Source organism: Pollicipes pollicipes, unplaced genomic scaffold (genome assembly GCF_011947565.3).
Source record: "Pollicipes pollicipes isolate AB1234 unplaced genomic scaffold, Ppol_2.1 Scaffold_7231;HRSCAF=8579_pilon_pilon_pilon, whole genome shotgun sequence".
Classification (NCBI taxonomy): domain Eukaryota; kingdom Metazoa; phylum Arthropoda; class Thecostraca; order Pollicipedomorpha; family Pollicipedidae; genus Pollicipes; species Pollicipes pollicipes.
The window spans coordinates 22615162-22634410 of NW_023597034.1; the positions used below are offsets into that span (position 1 = coordinate 22615162).

General features: G+C 57.5%; 2 pseudogenes; one reads left to right on the forward strand and one right to left on the reverse strand.

Moving 5' to 3' along the window:
- The first annotated feature begins 3339 nt into the window (after nucleotides 1-3339).
- LOC119110442 (NADH-ubiquinone oxidoreductase 75 kDa subunit, mitochondrial-like) lies at nucleotides 3340-16746 on the forward strand (annotated as a pseudogene).
- A 724-nt stretch (nucleotides 16747-17470) lies between these two features.
- The window catches only part of LOC119109855 (propionyl-CoA carboxylase beta chain, mitochondrial-like), a 13403-nt pseudogene continuing 11624 nt past the window's right edge, over nucleotides 17471-19249 (reverse strand).

The following is a 19249-nucleotide window of genomic DNA, read 5'->3' on the forward strand; positions in this document are numbered from 1 at the left end:
CACGCAAGCACACCATATATAGTTTCTTTTTTAGTATCGCTCCCATTGCATCCCCCCATCGCATTTCCTACTGTACATAGCAGATGGAACGCATTATCTGTAAGCCAGCCAGCCAGCGATGAGTCAGGACCAGTCGGGGGAGGCGTTTGCGCGGACGAGCCGCGCTGGAAGGGCAGCTGTGGGTCCTGTCGATTTCAAGATGTAGACCGAGCATGTGAATACAGGCAAGCACCTTAAACTCACGGGTAAATATGCAAGAACACCACGAGAAATGGCGAGAGCACGAGCACCTAACGACATTTGCCTCCGTTGGACTATGGCATGTTTACCCAGTAACAGGTCAGGCGCCGACCTAGCTTGGAAACTCACGTGTATGGCAAATGCAGTCGCCGCATGGTGCGCCACATGGGTACTGCCCCAGCCACATCGTTGGAGAGATCGAGCCGAGGGCATAACATTCCAACCTACTGCTAACTTTGTAGTTAACAACGGATTTGGCCCAAGTTATTTTGATACATGTCAGTTTCTCTTTCATCATCCTCCCGATATCTCGTCGTTTCGGGAATAGAGGCATGTCAACATGGTCATGGTCATAGACAACATAGTCATGATCATGACCATCAAAGAATAGCCAGAGGTGATCATCGTGTGCTAGGTAACTCTTTCCTCGATGCTTATGGGGCTGAAGCCAGCACTGACGGCAATTTGAGATCTCAGGGCGCGTCGACATCAAAGGTCATAGTGCGCCCAAGCCGATTCTGAGTGGCCGTGTAATCATTGCATGACCAACAGAAAATAATACAACACAAAACAAGTCTGGGACATCCGCCCCATATAAATCACAACCCTATCCCCAAGCATGAGCCCCACACTGCATGTCCATGCCGAACGAAGGGGCCCACCATGCAGAAACGGATCAGCAATTTTGCATGACTATAACAAGCGAAGATATATGACAACTATTGGTACCTGCCGTGAGATGCTAAGGAAGTCGTCCACCACAGACATCCCATGGCAGTTAACAGACGATTTCGGGCGCTTTCGCATCACACCTCTCCCGTGCTTGAAACGCTAACATAGTGCCGCGCGTGACGTCACGAAATCTTTGCTGCACAGAATCGGGGGTGTCATTATGTGATTTCCCATGGATAAGATATTGAGCGGCTAAATTGCAGGGCGATGACGTCTTTGGAGCCACCTGGGTCTGCCCCACCGCGCCGCTGGCTTCGTCGTTAGAGCACAACGAAAATATCGCATACAGCACAGTGTTAAATGTTTCAAAGTTTGATTCAGGAGTTAAGTAAAGTTGCGGCGTTTCTGTCATGTTTTTAATGGCTTGCAAGGTAGGCATGCGCTGACATATGTGGCATGACCGGCGTATGTGATTCCTGCCGACGGGGCCTGGCTTCCTGCTGGCTTAGACTGACGTCCCGCTGGCTTAGTGCGGCTCGCCGGCGGTATCCATTCGCTATCTGTGCGACTGCTGCGCTGCAGGCGATGTTTGGCGTATCAGCGACGGAACTTTGACCCCCGACGTTCGCGTCTAGTGCGCCGGCGGAGCGGGAGTTGTCCAGTGCCGGCGACCTCGATGGAGCGGTTCCGGGTGAGCTGATGAGCTCAGCTGCCGCCCTCCTCGATCGAATGCTGCATCTTCGTTCTGGAAGGATGTGATGAGTGCCCAAACTACTCGCTGAGACCCATGTGTCTTTTGCTGTCCCTGCGTCCCGCGGCTGGTGCGGCAGGCTTCTATCACGCTGGCGCGGCCCTTGCTCACGGACCAGCGTCGCACGACTGTAAAACCCGCGATGCCATCAGCGCGGATTGCATGATGGCGTGGCGCAGCGAGCATTACGCCACGCACTGTGCAGGTGGCGTGGTCACTCTGATGCTCGGTCAACTGTTGCAGCGACCTCTGCACGCACATGATGTTTGCGACATTTGCAATGCGATGCATTTTAAGTTCCAGGTAACCTACGCACAGTCCTTTTGTGACAGGGGTGATGAGGCGCAAGCAGCTCGTGGTGAAGCGTAAGTTGGCTTGCTTGTCATTTATAGTTATGCTGGCCATGACGACAGTGTCGCCCCCTGGGGTGCCTGTTTTGTGTCACCCCCTTTGTCAGTGCCACCCCTTGGACTGGCCGCTGTCTAGCCGGGTTCACCGGGGTCCCGGTGTCAGCATGGACCCGCTTGGCAGTCACACCGTGATGAGACTGGGGAAGGACAAGACGTAGAGGCCTCTGGTCACAGTGAAACCGAAGCAGCGGAGGAGTGGGGCTCCGGCCACTTTAAAACGCAGGAACTGACACCATATGTGGGATCCACTGGGATGGCAACGGCCTTCTTGAGACGCGTGCCTTTTTGAGACCTATAGCACCTTGGAACGCATGAAGTGAACCGAGTTTGAAGTCTGCTTTGGCTACAGCGGCCGCCTTTGGACGTCTGGCCTGGGATCTTTGTAGCGCCTGCTGAGGTCACAGCGTGACGCCTGGCCCAGACTGTCTGAACCTGCCGAGGTCGATCAGTGGCCACCTTGGGACTCATGATCTAAACTGTTTGTTGAGCTTGCCGAGGCTACATTGGCCACCCAGGGACACATGATCTAGACTGTTTGTAGAGCTAGCCGGGGCCTCAGTGGCCACCTTGGGATGCATGAGCTAAACTGTGAGGGTAGCGTACTGAAGCAACACTGGCCACCTTAGAACGCGTGCTCCGGGCTTGGTATTGAGGCTGCAGAGGTCACAGCAGGAGTCGTCTCCCGACATTGTGCACCTGAGACCCGCTTCGGCAACATCGCGCCAACCATCGTGGTTCACAACTAACACATCACAAGCTATACGGCCAAGCTCAGCTCCAGGATCCAGACAGTCAAGATTCGGGATCCGGGACGGTTTGAACCCGAGGCTGACCTGGCTTGGGGGCCGTTAGCACGCGCGGGTGAGTGACACAAAAATCGGTGACGGCAAAGGCGCGAGAGCGGTGACTCTGACTGTTTGGGCCTGTCTTACGGTATTGGCACCATTGCTAACAGATCCCGCTTTAGCGCAGACGATTCATCCGCAGGTTAGATCATGTTTTTTTCTGATTCACACCGAGGTCACTTTGTGATAGACAAGATCTGGCGACAACGTCGGCATAAATACAAAAAGAATAGCTCTTCACTCCAAAGGTTACGTGCAAAACCGAGGTGCTGAAACCAACTGGCGAACAATGACGCCGTTCGGAGGATTACGTAATGCACGGGGTCTGCTCGGCGCTTGCCGAGGGAGCGCTCCAGTGACGTCACGCTAACGCTGAGCGGATGGAGCTCCGAAATAATTTGATGATCGTACCCTCCTTACACGGCCTTGCGGAAAACGACGGAGCGCAGGGCAGTGCGCCGGATTGTGATATCTCGGCCAGGGAAGGTGAGATCCTAAGGCGAGTTGGGTGCGTGATATATATGTGGAGGTCTGGTTGGGTACTTTGATGGAAGCGAAATCGTGTATGGGGCGGGGGTGTAGTAATTTTCTCGATTTTTTTTCTTAGTTGTGTTGGGTGTGTTGCGCATATTGCCTGCGTGCCAGGGCACGAAAGGTGTCAGACCAGCCGACGAAATATTGGAGGCAGCTCGGATCCTTCCCTATATAGGACAGACGACTGCTCTGCTTGGGTCCAGGGCTGATCTTTTCTAGCCAGGGGTTTTAGCTGGATTACTCGACAAGATTTTGTGGACATGTGCACCTGCTGACCAGACTTCAAAAATACATGCTACGCCGAACACGTCTGCCGCAGCAGCGGCATCACGGTCGAAATTGCAGCGCACGGACGTCTTGAATTTCAGCCACAACTGAATGTTTTTTCCCCATCCTGCCCCAACAAGACCTCGTCAGTTTATTATGTTTTGCAAACTGGCTGTATGCTGGTCTGCAAAAGTTCACCAGTAGAGGCGGATGCTTTGGTTACATTGGTATGCTGAACCTCATGCCTGAATGATCTAAATGCAGGCCAGGCCAAGTTGTGCTGAGTTTTCAAATTATACTCAGTGTCACAAATTTTCAGAGAAATAATCACTTTGTCACAGTATCTGAAATTTGGTTTTGGCTCTTGGGGGAAGAGAACAAAAGTATTAAAATTACAACTTGTAGTTAGAACAAAATAACCCAAGTGAATTTGTGATGCATTCACAGCTGGCACTTAAGGACTTTGGCAGCAGATGACAGTAGACACCATGCTCAAGCTGGTCTCAGTGATTGCCAAAGACCATTAGAAATTGGCTGCTTGCAATTCTGAAACTTTCTAGTTTCCTAAGAAAGGACTTATTCCATAAGTCTATGCTTGTACTTACTGTATTTTTTAAGCTATGCAGCTGATAAAAAGAAGTTGATATTGATAATTCTATTGTAAAGGTGTCAGTCCCATTGAAGGCTGATAGAAGCAGATGCTTAAAATGCCCTGCACCTGTTGCACCATTCCCTGGAGCATATAATGCTTAAGTTTATGATTGAAATATCATGCAAGCCATAACATAAATAGGAGTATCTGGGGCATTGTAGCTAATGCAGCTACTTCCTAGCCCAGGTACAATCTCACCCAGAGGAAATATTTTGGGGCAATGTGATACCTGCCTAGGCTTTACTGACCTAGATGTACTTAATTTGGGAACAAGTGTGTAGTTTCATATCTGGTTGGATAGGATGCCATCCCCTCCCCAACTATGAGAAAAAAACTAGGTCAAAATCAGGGAGAACATGGTTTGCTCCATTTATAGTGCTTTAGCCAATCTGACCCTTCTGTGTTTTACAATAGTTAAATTTGCTGAATTGTTTGGGAAGAATTCCCAAGCATTCATTCCAAAACAAGAGCTGTGAATAATGATTTGGATATGCTCACCTCTAATTGGATCTAAAGGTGTGTTTGGTATTCTGTGATATCTTTATGGCACTTGGTTTGCATTACAATATCCTTAGAAGCCACTTAAAGATGATCATGTGGTACCCAGTCTCTTTTTAACTTAAACTCCCATTTGTGAACCATCAGACTTATTTCATTTAACTCAATATGAGATATTGTGCTTGATGTAAACCCAGTGGGTGTCCAGTCTAGGCTGACATGAACCTGGGTGGCTGTTTGAATGTGACATGCTTGGATAAACTTCAGTTTGATCCCACTGAGATCTCAGCACACAGAAAGAAAGAAATTAAAATAGGATGTCTGTTGATGTCCCTGTGATCACAAATTTGAAATGAACATGAAAAACTACCTCTTGAAAGAATGTCTTCAGCAAAATAACATTTTGGTTTGACCTTGGTCCAGCTTTCTTACCTGACCCAAGTTCAAAGAAGTTAATCCTAATCCAAAATCAGATTGCCAGTCTGACAGATTGATGGTTTTGTATAACTCTCTATGCTTACATGAAATCATAATGTTTTGGTTGTCAAATTTACAATGTTTGACTATCCTCAGGAAGAGTCAGGAGACAGGTGTGTTCCAGTTATGAACTACCCGGGAACCTAATGGATATTTGCCAGTACTTTAAGTCAAGTGTCCTGGCTCAGGCTGACACTGTCTCCATTGGTGGCATCTTGTCTCTGTGGCTTTGTGTAACACAAGTGCATCTTGTCAGAGGGCCCCAACTAACAAAAGAAGCTTCTGTCATTCAGGGTTCCATCCCTGTACCTGTTGAGAAAGTATTCCTCTGTCTGACTCGAGGCCACCTGTCAGCACAGAATGCCTTGTTTGGCAGTGCGAGCCCCTGAATGATACAGGAGCCCCTCATTGCTACAGAGCACCTGACTGATATAAATCGCGGGCCCGGCCGTGCCCCTGCTGGGGAAATGGGCCCCCAGAGCTCAAACCGACAAGGAGCCCGCTGTTTTGGGTTGTGCTCTAGTGGCCGAAGATAGCAATGCTCTCTGTCTCTCCTCTCTATATCATCTCTCCTCTCTCTTCCCTCTCTCCTCGCTTCTCTCTCTTCCTCTCTACTCTCGTCTCTCTCTCACTCTCTCTCTCGTTCATCTCTCTCCTCGATCTCTCTCTCTACCTCTCCCTCGTCTCTGCTCCTCTCTCTCTCTCTCTCTCTCTCTCTCTCGCCCTCGCCCTCGCCCCTCGCCCTCGACCTCGCCCTCGCCCCTCCGCCCCTAGCACTCGCCCTCGCCCTTCGCCCTCCGCCCTCGCCCTCGCCCCGCCCTCGCCCTCGCACTCGCCCTCTGACCTCTCCCTTCGCCTCGCCCTCGCCCTCGCCCTCGCCCTAGCCCCGACCTCGCCCTCGCCCTCGCCCCTCGCCCTCGCCCTCGGCCCTCCCTCGCCCTCGCCCTCGCCCTCGCGCCCTCGCCCTCGCCCTCGCCCCCTCGCCCTCGCCCTCGCCCATCGCCCTCGCCCTCGCCCTCGCCCTCGCCCTCGCCCTCGCCCTCGCCCTCGCCCTCGCCCTCGCCCTCGCCCCCCTCGCCCTCGCCCTCGCCCTCGCCCTCGCCCTCGCCCCTCGCCCTCGCCCTCGCCCGCCCTCGCCCTCGCCTCGCCTCGCCCTCGCCCGCGCCCTCGCCCTCGCCCTCGCCCTCGCCCTCGCCATCGCCCTCGCCCTCGCCCTCCCGCCCCCTCGCCCTCGCCCTCGCCCCTCGCCCTCGCCCTCGCCCTCGCCCTCGCCCTCGCCCGCCCTCGCCCTCGCCCTCGCCCCTCGCCCTCGCCTCTCTTGCTCTCGCTTTCGCTCTCTCGCTCTCTCCAGAAATCTATCAATCAGAGCATTGTATCTAAATCTTTAAGAAGGTGTTGAGTCATGCAATGTAGGTTAGGTAATAGAAAGGACTATTAACCTCCTCAGCCATCATGTAGAGTGTGCTGGTAACACATACTACTTCCAAAGCATCGCGGCATGCCTCCTGTTGCAGGTGTGTCGTCATGTTGCGGGTGCCTGCCATTGCGCGCCTGCTGCGGCAGCCAGTGGCCGGGGCTGCCGCCAGATGGCAGAGCACCCAGCCAGAAAAGATTGAAGTATTTGTTGACGGCCAGAGTGTGCTGGTTGACCCTGGTACCACAGTACTGCAGGTAAGGCAGAGTATCCTCCGTCTCTGGATCGGGGGCTCTTGGACTGGCACGCCAAGAGACTGGGCTGTCCCTCCCCCTTATGGAGTGGCAGTAGACTGGAGAAGGTCCACTGGCGACATCTCTGTCGTGGGCTGCTGGGATAATCAATTTGGTGGGTCCCATCGCCAGCCTGTTAGTTATCTCTGAATGCAACTCAGCAATATAAGTGCAGTTTGCCGGAACAGATCCAAAATTCGTTCTTTCTGCTGTTGTTGATCACCTCTCTGTGAGAAGCTGGTAACAATAACTTACAGTAGTATTTATCATTTTAACATGATCCAAAAGGTTTCTTTTGACAATTAAAGATTACTGAAGTGCCTGCCTGTTTCTTGGTGGTTTAAGTAACAGATTCACTGCTACATGCACGTTATTTAAAGAGGTGGAAATGACCGAGCCTAGGAACAAGGCTTTAGACCCACCATGCCACAGCTGTTTTCTTGTTTCCCTACAGTCACCGAGTTGTCGGCCTGACGTCTCATGGTTGCGACACATTTCAGGCGGCGGCGATGGTCGGGGTGGAGATCCCGCGGTTTCTGCTATCACGACCGGCTGTCGGTAGCCGGCAACTGCCGCATGTGCCTGGTGGAGGTGGAGAAGGCAGCCAAGGTGTGTCCAGTGTCCGTCCATCCGTCCACCCTGCCTGGCCAGCCAGGCAGCCATCCGAGCCAAACCGTTTGGTAGTGCCCAGATGTGATTGTCAAAACATGATGAATGGCGCGTGCGCAAGGTGGCCGTGTGTCATGATGCATAATGCAGCATGACGAGGTGGTAAATGTGACGACATGTTGCATGCTGTGACATGGTGCAATCTGGTGTCATGTGCCACAGTACACAACAGTCACAGTCATATTATTGCGCTGGGTGAGTTGAAGCTTGACTGGTGGCTGCGGTGATCATCCGTTCTGGCCGTGCGGTCGATGTCCTGACCTCGGAATGACAGAGTCAGCGTCGCAGCCGTGCCGCCGGTGACCGCCCACCCGTTACAGCCCGTGGCGGCCTGCGCCATGCCCGTCATGAAAGGCTGGAATATCAAGACCAACTCGGACATGACCAAGAAGGCGCGCGAGGGCGTCATGGAGTTCCTGCTCATGAACCACCCGCTGGACTGTCCGATCTGCGACCAGGTAGGACGCCCCGGCCGACCCTCCGGGGCGCGGCGCTGGTGCGGCGCGGCGCGCCCGTCCCGCGGCCGCCGCCAGCCCTCTGGCGCTGGCGGCGGCCGGCGGACGGACGCCAGATGGGCCCGGGCCCGCCGCCCAGCTGTCTGCTGGTGTGCCGCGTCACCCTGCCTGTTGGCATTGCTGAGTTCGGCGCCGTGCCGGAGATCCGAGGGCTCTGTCGTTTTCATGCGTTTGTGCGTCGTTTGTTTCGGTGTTCACGTTTTGTGTCGACATTGGATGGATGCCGTTGGTGTTCCGAGCCCATCTGACATGCTAAAATCCAGAATGAATCAGCCGTGACACAAAGCTGGAATGAATCGCGAGACTTAATAAATGCTCATTGCCGATTATTCAGCTGTAGCCCGCGACCATACTTGAGCCTAATTCGGCACGCACAAGAGCACGCACTTGAGTGGGCACGGCGTGTGTGCGCCGGCGTTGAGTGGTCTATAGCTGCGCTGGCTGCGCACGCGGCACTGAGCTGACGCCTGGATCTGTGTGTGCCAGCACTGAGCTGGTGTCTGGGTCTGCGTTTGCAGGCACTGAGCTGGCATCTGGCGGCTATGTTTGCCGGCACTGAGCTGGTATCTGGGTCTGCGTTTGCCGGCACTGAACTGGGGTCTGGCGGCTGTGCTTGCCGGCACTGAGCTGGCGGCTGGTGCTGTGTGTGCCGGCACTGAGCTGGTGTCTGGGTCTGCGGTCGCCGGCACTGAGCTGGCGTCTGGTGGCTGTGTGTTGCCGGCACTGAGCTGGTGTCTGGGTCTGCGTTTGCCGGCACTGAGCTGACATCTGGTGCTGTGCGTGCGCGGCAGGGCGGCGAATGTGACCTGCAGGACCAGAGCATGACCTTCGGCGCCGACAAGAGCCGCTTCACAGACAACGCCTTCAGCGGCAAACGGTGAGCGGCAGACGCTCGAGAGCGGCTGGTGAGCTCGGCGCGTGTCCAGCTGTACTGCAGTCACCCTGCTCACAGAGTGCTTGTCTCGGGTGGCAGGGCTCAGACTTGAGGCGGCAGCGGAAGATAGCTAGCTCGTTTTGATGACTGCGTCAGTTGAGACGAATAACTTAAACACGACCAAACATCTGTGTAAATCGACAGCATTTTTCAGCATTTCAGTCTGCCTTTATTTGTACAGTCTCGTTATGTTTTGATGAGGTGAACTGGTGGGGTTGTGACCCGTCGCAGTGTGGCTGCCACAGCCGTGCCGCCGGCGGGGAACGGCTTGGCCGGCTGTGACGGAGTACTCGTCTCTCGCCAGAGCCGTCGAGGACAAGGACATCGGCCCGCTGGTCAAGACCATCATGACGCGCTGCATCCACTGCACGCGCTGCATCCGGTTCGCGTCCGAGGTGGCCGGCGTGGATGACCTGGGCACGACCGGCCGCGGCGGTGACATGCAGGTGAGACTGGCACGGCGGCCAGCCCGGCGGACGTCTGACCGCCGCGGCGTCGGCTGTCTCACTGAAAGGATGCTGTTGGTGCGCCGTCTGCCGGCGCTGCTCACCGCCCACGTCACTCGACTGACCGCCGCCCGCCCGGCAGGTGGGCACATACGTGGAGAAGATGCTCATGTCGGAGATGTCGGGCAACGTGATCGACCTGTGCCCGGTGGGGGCGCTCACCTCCAAGCCGTACGCGTTCACGGCGCGGCCGTGGGAGGTGCGCAAGACGGACAGCGTCGACGTCATGGACGCCGTCGGCAGCAACATCGTCGTGGCGACCCGCACGGGCGAGGTGCTGCGCATCCTGCCGCGTATGAACGAGGTACGCCTCTGGCTGTCGCCAGCGAGCCGAGCGCACGCGTCCGGCGCTCAGAATGTGGACATGGGGACGTTGTGTGGTCCTGCCACGCACCCCTTGGCGCGGAATAGCTGCTGTCTTTGGCGCCATGTGTCATGCCGTTCTCACGCTGCTGAATTTAAAAGAGGCGCTTGGTTTAACTCGATTTAGAGTGCGCTATGCTGCTGAATGCGGCGCGCGATGTCAGGTCTGTACTGCGCGCCGCTCGGTCCTCTGTTTCATCACACCCTCCGCGGTGCGCCGCTCGGCCCTCTGTTCCATCACGCCCTCCGCGGTGCGCCGCTCGGCCCTCTGCTCCATCACGCCCTCCGCGGTGCACCGCTCGGCCCTCTGCTCTATCACGCTCTCCGCGGTGCGCCGCTCGGCCCTCTGTTCCATCACGCCCTCCGCGGTGCGCCGCTCGGCCCTCTGCTCCATCACGTCCTCCGCGGTGCGCCGCTCGGCCCTCTGCTCCATCACGCTCTCCGCGGTGCGCCGCTCGGCCCTCTGCTCCATCACGCCCTCCGCGGTGCGCCGCTCGGTCCTCTGTTTCATCTCACCCTCCGCGGTGCACCGCTCGGCCCTCTGTTTCATCGCACCCTCCGCGGTGCGCCGCTCGGTCCTCTGTTCCATCACACCCTCCGCGGTACACCCCTTGGCCCTCTGTTCCATCACACCCTCCGCGGTGCGCCGCTCGGTCCTCTGTTCCATCACACCCTCCGCGGTGCACCCCTCGGCCCTCTTCCATCACACCCTCCGCGGTGCGCCGCTCGGCCCTCTGTTCCATCACACCCTCCGTGGTGCACCCCTCGGCCCTCTTACATCACACCCTCCGCGGTGCACCCCTCGGCCCTCTTCCATCACACCCTCCGCGGTGCGCCTCTCGACTGTCTTCGACTCGGCTTCCATCACACTCTCCGTCTCCCCTCTCCAGGACATCAACGAGGAGTGGATCGACGACAAGGCCCGCTTCTCCTATGACGGTCTGAAGCGGCAGCGGTTGGTGGCCCCCATGCTGAGGGTGAGACCGCGACACTGGCTGGCGCCAAGGAAGGCGTATGGTCGCGAGCACTTCCCGGGCATATATGTCGGTACACGTACTTCAGCCTGACGGAGTTTGTTGCCGCACTGCTGGCCCACGTGGATCATGTCATTTTAAAGACTGATCGCATGGGCATTGCAGCATGGGCAGGGTTTGTAGTACGTGCGATGTCGCCCAGTACATAGACTCGTTCGTGCGGACATCAATGTAGAAGGCCAGAACAGCACCGGCGGAGAAGAGGCTGCCCGTGCCGGTGTCGCCGCCTCTCTCCTGCGCTCGTGTGGACGGGAAGCTGCCGCCGGTGGAGTATCCACGCCATTAACGCCGCCGCTGCTGTGTTCGGGTGGCCGGGGTCCATCCTGGTTGGAGGGTGCTGTGTGTGTGCGTGTGAGTGACGTTTCCGGTGTTCAGGTGGACGGGGAACTGCAGCCGGTGGAGTGGGAGGACGCCCTGGTGGCCACGGCCAAGTGTCTGCGCGCCGCCGGCGAGGGGACAGCCGTCGTGGCCGGCGGCATGTGCGACGCCGAGGTGAGCCGGCTGGCGAGGGCCGAGCCGCGCCTCAGGTGTACACCGGCCCCGTCCCATGCTGACCCAGCTGGTGTGGCCACTCTGCCGCCGTGCGGGAGGTCGTGGCGATGGTGACTTCTTTGCCAGATAGCGGGACCGGTTATTTACTGCTGGATTGCACTGTGTCACTATAGTTAAAACGCACTAGGCAGGGGTGTCAATTTTTGTAAATGATTGGGGGGGGGGGGGCGAACTGAGAGCCCCCCAGGGACCCTACTCAGCCCCACTCCCGGGCAGTGGCAGCCTGGTTACAGAACGGCCGGCAGTCGTGTAGTTGTATAGCGCGGTAAAGGTCGTTTCGTGCTATTTGTGTTATGACGGCCCGCGGCGAAATGGGTTCGTAGAGCTTTCATTGCAGTAGCGGGCTGGCGAGTTCGAAATGCCAGAAATAAATAATGGTGAGCACGGAATCGAATGCAAAATCGGTACCAGCAAAATTTGCGCTGCTCATTGCTCCTCATTTTGTAGCTGAACTGTGCCTATGATCTGACCAATCGATGCGCGTGCGGAAAAAACAAACAAACAAGAAGACAAAACGTTTGGGTTTCAAGCTATGTTTTCGTATGAGATAATACAATAAAGAATTGGTTGTCTCAGATAAAGCAATGTGAGCGTTGTTGCCTACCATGGATAGCAGACAAAATGTCGCTTAGCATAAGAGTCTTCATGAGACCGCAGAATCAGTGGCGTAAATGTCATACTAAGGTTGCGGGAAAGATGCGTCTGTGGATTATTTGGCTGGCAAAGATAAAAGCGAATCCGTAAAAATGAAACGTGACCCCATTATCTTAAGTTACCCCCTATTTGAGGATTTAATTTTGAGGTTGGTCAAGTTACCCCGCTATACCCCCCCATGGTGACGCCACTACGTAGAAATATGAAAGAAGAAGCTGTGTTATGGTCAACACGGTTCTATGCTTTTGTAATATTCCAGCAAAAAATTGTGGGAGGGGGGCTGGCCAACGTGGACGTGGGGGGGCATATAATCCCCACAAAATAATTCGATTTGGCCCCGGTGGCAAAAGGGCCGATGTGCGCGATGCGCTGGTTATGTGAGACCCACACGAGCGGGTCGGATCGGCGGCTGGGCTCAGTCTCAGTGCGCCGGCCGGTCACCGCCGCTGTGTGCGGGCCGTCGGCGTCGGTGATTGACGGCCGCCGCCGCGCTGGCCGGCAGTGCCTGACGGCCGTGAAGGACCTGGTGAACCGGCTCGGCTCCGAGATGCTCTGCACCGAAGAGACGTTCCCGACGGACGGCTCGGGCACCGACCTGCGCTCCAGTTACCTGCTCAACTCCAGGATCGCAGGTCAGCCGACGGTGGACGACCGGGGCCGCCCTGACGGGGCCTCCCTGACGGCGCCTCCCTGATGATGCCTCCCTGATAGGGCCCCCCTGACGGCGCCTCCTTGATGATGCCTCTCTGACTGGGCCTCCTTGACGGACGCCCCCCGACGAGGGCGTCCCTGACGAGGGCTTCGTTGACGGGGCCTCTCTGACGAGGCCTCCCTGACGGACGCGGCGACCGTCCAGTGGGCCTGCCAACTGGACGCGGGAAACTGGCTCTGACAGCTCTGTACTTGCAATTTGTGGGTGGTGAGTGCACAAGCCGCGTGTGGGTTAATGCGTTACTTACTTGCGCGCCTATGATGGCACGCCATATATTTGCATTGCGCCGCTAAAACTTTCACCGCGCCGTGCTACATCACGGACAGTCACGCACCCAGCGTGACGTGCGTGGTCAGTGGCATACGCACTTCCGCATCGTTGATCATGCGCCATGCGCGACCTGGGACCGGCCACCCCGCACATCGCCGTCGGCACGAGACACGCATCTGTCCGCTGCACCGCCGTGACGCGCGCGCCGTCTGACGTGGCGCCAGGTGTCGAGGAGGCGGACACGGTTCTGCTGGTGGGCACCAACCCGCGCTACGAGGCTCCTCTGCTGAACGCTCGCATCCGCAAGTCCTGGATCAACAACGACCTGCAGGTGGCCGTGGTCGGACCGCAGCTGGAGCTCAACTATCCGGCTCAGGTCAGCGGCGGCGGCGAACTTGCCATTCGACGGACAGCGCTATCGAACCGGCTGCTCAGAGCACTGTGGGAGCCGTCTACCTCGAACCGTCTACCTCGAGCCGTCTACCTCGTCTACCTCGTCTACTTCGATCCGTCTACCTTGAACCGTCTACCTCGTCTACCTCGATCCGTCTACCTTTAACCATCTACCTCGGACCGTCTACCTTGTCTACCTTGTCCACCTCGGACCGTCTGCCTCGAACTGTTTACCTCTAACCGTTCCTCTCGTCTACCCTGTCTCCCTCGAACCAGCTACCTCGAGCCGTCTACCTCGAACCGTCTTTTTCGAACAGTTAACCTCGAACCGTCTACCTCATCTACCTCAAACCGTCCACATCGTCGTCCTCGAATCGTCTACATCGTCCACCTGAATCGTCTACCCTCGTACAGAGTCAGGGATCGGATAAATGTATTTATTAGTCTTAGTACATGTCCCAAGCTTCATTACGATCTATGTGGGCATAGGATTGGAATCTGTGAAGAAAATATCAAAACAAATTCCTGGACAAATTTTTAGGAAAAAACAATGTGATTTATTAGACAACAAAAAGTGCGGATTGCAAGCATGTTTTTATAGGTTTGAGTTGCTAAGACTGATCGATGGTGGCCATCTCCCTTTTTACTAATCTCTGGCTGTTTGAACAATTGAAAGGATTGGTGATTTCTCTGTTCAAAAACGAACGCATGGTCCACCGACCGGTCACGGCCAGGTGGATGACAAAACATCCAAAGGTTGGGTTGCCGGTGTACAGAACAAGCCGTGCGCGGACCTGGCGCGGACGTCCTGGAACCACCCGGCCTGTCTGTACTTGATACGTGTCAGCTGTAAGCCGTGCTATAAATCACAGCTAGTTCACATCGGGTTCACATTTCGGTTCCTTTTTCATTGCTCGTCGTACCCGTACTGAAAAAAGAAGGTGATGTGGAATGCGTTTTCAGGCAGTGAGCTACATCAGCGCGTCGGTTGTAAGACATGTTCTCAAAACTTGCGTAATCTCCCACTAGGGGTAATTTAGGGAAGTTATTTCACGTTGAGGCTGTCTGTCAACACAGTCCGGCGTCTACGCTCCCTGGTCTGTATCCCGGAGTAGGCCGCCTCTGACGTCACAAACCGGGGCCCCGCAGCACCTGGGCGACTCGCTGGACACGCTGCGTCAGCTGCTGGCCGGCAAGCACGCCTACAGCGCCCAGCTGGCCGCCGCCCAGCGGCCCATCCTGGTGCTGGGCGCCGCCGCGCTGGCCGGCCCCCAACGGCGCGCAGCTGCTGGCGCTGGCGCAGCAGCTCGCGCAGCAGCTGCGCGCGCGCGCCTCGGCGCCGGCCGACTGGCGCGTGCTGAGCGTGCTGCAGCGGGTGGCGTCGCAGGCGGCGGCGCTCGACCTGGGCTACCAGCCGGGCGTGGCGGCGGCGCGGACCGGCCGGGCCGCGGGCGCTCCTCCTGCTCGGCGCTGACGAGGGAGACCGTGTCGCGTCAGGACCTGGCCGACAACGCCACTGTCATCTACATGGGTACGTAACAGACGATGAGCGACACCTGGCCACATGTAACCTGGCATAGGTCACGGCCTTACAGCGCGAACTCAATCTTCCGCACTTATGTTCCACTTCGCTAGGAAGTGGATCCAAAGGTTCTCTGGGTTATGTACAGTTGAATGCGACGGTATCTCGATTATAATTAGTTGCATAAGCGAGGCTTCGTGTCCTTATGTTTCTGGAGCGGCCAAGGTGATGTTAGTCTGTTGAGTGCTTGCCGAACCAGTGCGGTCGTGACAGCGGCACGTCGGCGATGCGAGGAGCGTGAAGAGAGAGTGCGGGCCGGCCGCAGCACTTGCGGTCACTTCGGACCAGTGACCCACCTCTGGCGGTCGGCAGGACACCACGGCGACGCGGGCGCCGCCGAGGCCGACATCGTGCTGCCGGGCGCCGCCTACACCGAGAAGCAGGCCACGTACGTCAACACCGAGGGCCGGGCGCAGCAGACGCTGACGGCCGTCACGCCGCCGGGCCTGGCGCGCGACGACTGGAAGATCGTGCGCGCCCTCTCCGAGGTGAGCAGCCGCCGCCGACTGTCTGCCGCGTGCCTCCCTGCCCGGGCGCCTTCGGGGCACTCCTGAGCGTGTCAGTGAGTGCTGTCCTTGATCTCTCCCGAGCCGATCCACCAGCGTATCCACTGCCAGTCGTAGTACCGTGTGAGTGCCCTGTACGCAGATGTGCACAGAGCGGTGGCACTTGACGTGTTTTTGTACATGGGCAGTGGGCGAGCGATTGTAGGCATGTGACCTGCCCCGCGCCGAGGGTGGGGGCGGGCGGCATCATATGAAGCGTCCTGTGCGCAGGTGGTCGGGCGAACCCCTGCCGTACGACACGCTGGCAGAGATTCGCCGGCGGATGACGGAGATCGCGCCCAATCTCACCCGCTACGGAGATGTCGAGGATGCCAACTATTTCGCGCAGGCGGCTGAGGCTGGCCAAGGTTAGTCACCGCTATTTCTGTACGCGGGCAGGAGCGGAGCTAGCGCGGTGACAGTGTAAATGCGTCTTGGCTTGTGTATCGGGTACGGAATGGGTGATGGGGGAGGGGTAATCTGTATTTGGCTACAGAGCATCTTATCTGATGCGCCAAACTCGAAACAGCGTTCAGTGTCTGGACGCAAACGCTGATGGTAGGCGCAACAGTTGAAGTGCCGTGCATTTAACTGGTTTGACCGATAACAAAGTGTGCGTACCATGAATATTGGGATAATCATGATCTATGTTCGGAGACATTGCAGGCGCTGATGCGCCGATGCGTCCCGCTGATTGGCGCGTGACCGTGCTTTCAGAGCATTAGCGCCCAGTCCCAGACGTCGCCCGTGACGCCCGCCCTGCTGCACCTGGAGGACTTCTACATGACCAACAGCATCTCCAGGGCCTCGCCCACCATGGCCAAGTGCGTGCAGGACGTGGCCAAGCAGCGGGAATCCAAGTATAACTAGACGGCGCCGCCGTGGCGCACTAGCAGCGTGATGGGGGCCTGGGTGGGGCCGGCGCCGGCCCGTTAGCGTGCGTGTTTGTACAGACGGGGCACGCTCCGCCGCGTGCGGGTGGGGTGTGCCCCTGCCGTCCTCGCCGGTCCGGGTTTGACGGATCTGTGAGCGGCTCGCGCACGGTTATTTGTGAATATATGTGAAGGTCAGGTGTGCTGGCGTGTTGGCTGGTGGGTCGGCTGAGAGTGCGGACCGGCTCTGCGTCAGATGTGTTTCAAGCGTGTCACCAGGGACACGATCGTTGTTATCATTCGGTCTTTATGATTGCACTCAGCTGCTGATGCTACATGGCGTCGCCTGTCTCTCACCCTGGCAGGAAGAGCGGACACCGCGGGAAATCGAGCCCCGTACCTCAGGTTTCCCAAACGCGATAGAGGCCACCACGCAGACTTAACGTACTAAACACGTCAACCACTACGCTTGCGGCACGAGCGACCATCCGCCCCAACGGTCACACTGTAAAGGGGCCGTAGTTCCTTTCGGATATTCGCTTCGATTACACTTGTAACTCCATCAGTACTATATTTGGTGACAAAGAAACTCAACCACGAGTCCCGAGCTACGGAAACGAGGTACAAAACATAAATTTGCTTTATACAAACATATGCTTTATACAAACATAAATTGTAGACAAGACATCGATACAATGAACCGCACTGCGTCAGCCGCAACCAAATATTAACAATACACACTGACAGGCAGACCTGCAACCAATACGACCTCAATCGATACAGATTCTCAGTTCTCAAAACATCGTCGCGCGCGAGCTACGTCAAACCAAACCACTGGTCTTTTATCACACGTCCGAAGGCAGCGGAGGTGGCGCGGAGCTCGTGCGACACCGCGGCGCTCCGGCCACTCAAGTCCCGTGTCGCCCGATTGCACAGTACCCCTACGTCCCCACCCCGCGCGGCGGCAGCGCCTACAGCGGGATATTGCCGTGCTTCTTGACGGGGTTGCGCTGCCGCTTGCTGGCCAGGTTCTCCAGGTCCTAGCAGAGGCGGCGGCGCGTGTGGCGCGGCTCGATGATGTCGTCGACGAAGCCGCGCACGGCCGCCGGCAGCGGGCTGCCGAACTTGGCGGCGTACTCGGCGGGCGCGCGCCTCCGGGTCCGGGTCGCCGCGGTGCAGGATCGACACGGCCCCCTTGGCGCCCATGACGGCGATCTCGCCCGTCGGCCAGGCGTAGTTGGTGTCGCCGCGCAGGTGCTTCGACGACATCACGTCGTAGGCGCCGCCGTAGGCCTGCCGGGCGCGCGCCGGCCGCTGTGAGGCGGGCGGCGGTGTCGCGGGCTTGGACGGGGAGTGACGGCGGGGTGATGGGGGCGGGGGGGGGGGGGGCGTGTAGCCATGCGACGGCGTCCAAACGGCACACGGCCAAACAGGCGCCTGACACCGAACATGCTGGGACCGCGTATGGCGATCATGAGGAGCGACCGGACAGCTTAGAGGGCTGAGTAGCGGACCCTGGAGCATAAACAACACAGTACACGGATAAAGTAGTAACTCCAGCCCACACAGGCCAGCCGACAGCGTGAATGGACCCCCAATCAAGTGCATACCTTGCGTGTGATGACAGTGATCTTGGGAACGGTGGCCTCGGCGTAGGCGTACAGCAGCTTGGCGCCGTGTCGGATGATGCCGGCGTGCTCCTGAGCCGTGCCCGGCAGAAAGCCCGGCACGTCCACAAACGTCACCAGCGGGATGTTGAAGGCGTCGCAGAAGCGCACGAACCGGGGCCGCCTTCACCGACGAGTTGATGTCCGGCAGCCTGGCGACAGCGGGGGAGCACCGATCAGCTGGGCGAGGCTTGAGCCGTACCGCTCCTGATACCGCCGCAGCAGGGGCGGCAGTGGAGGAGGTACCGATCAGCGGGAGGCCTGAGCTGTACCGTCCTATACCGCCGCAGCAGGGGGCGGCAGTGGAGGAGGTACCGATCAGCGGGGTGAGGCCTGAGCCGTACCATCCTCATACCGCCGCAGCAGGGGGCGGCAGTGGAGGAGGTACCGATCAGCGGGGTGAGGCCCGAGCTGTACCGTTCCTGATACCGCCGCAGCAGGGGGCGGCAGTGGAGGAGGTACCGATCAGCGGGGTGAGGCCCGAGCTGTACCGTTCCTGATACCGCCGCAGCAGGGGGCGGCAGTGGAGGAGGTACCGATCAGCGGGGTGAGGCCCGAGCTGTACCATTCCTGATACCGCCGCAGCAGGGGGCGGCAGTGGAGGAGGTACCGATCAGCGGGGTGAGGCCCGAGCTGTACCGTTCCTGATACCGCCGCAGCAGCGGTGAGATGGCGCGGTGGGCGGCTCGGGGGAGCCGGGCCTTACCAGGTATACTGTTTAAGGAACTTCTCAATGCATACGATATGACGCACCATCTCAACCGTTTCTGGTGGCAGAGATGTCATTTTCTGTGGCTGTTTTTTTAGTTAACGCATCAGGATTTTTCATATTGCCCAGAGATGAGTAATATGATTATCAACTACCTTATGCCCGCTCGCCGCAAATGATTCTCACAATATGGGAAATCTTTGAGAACCTCAGAAATGG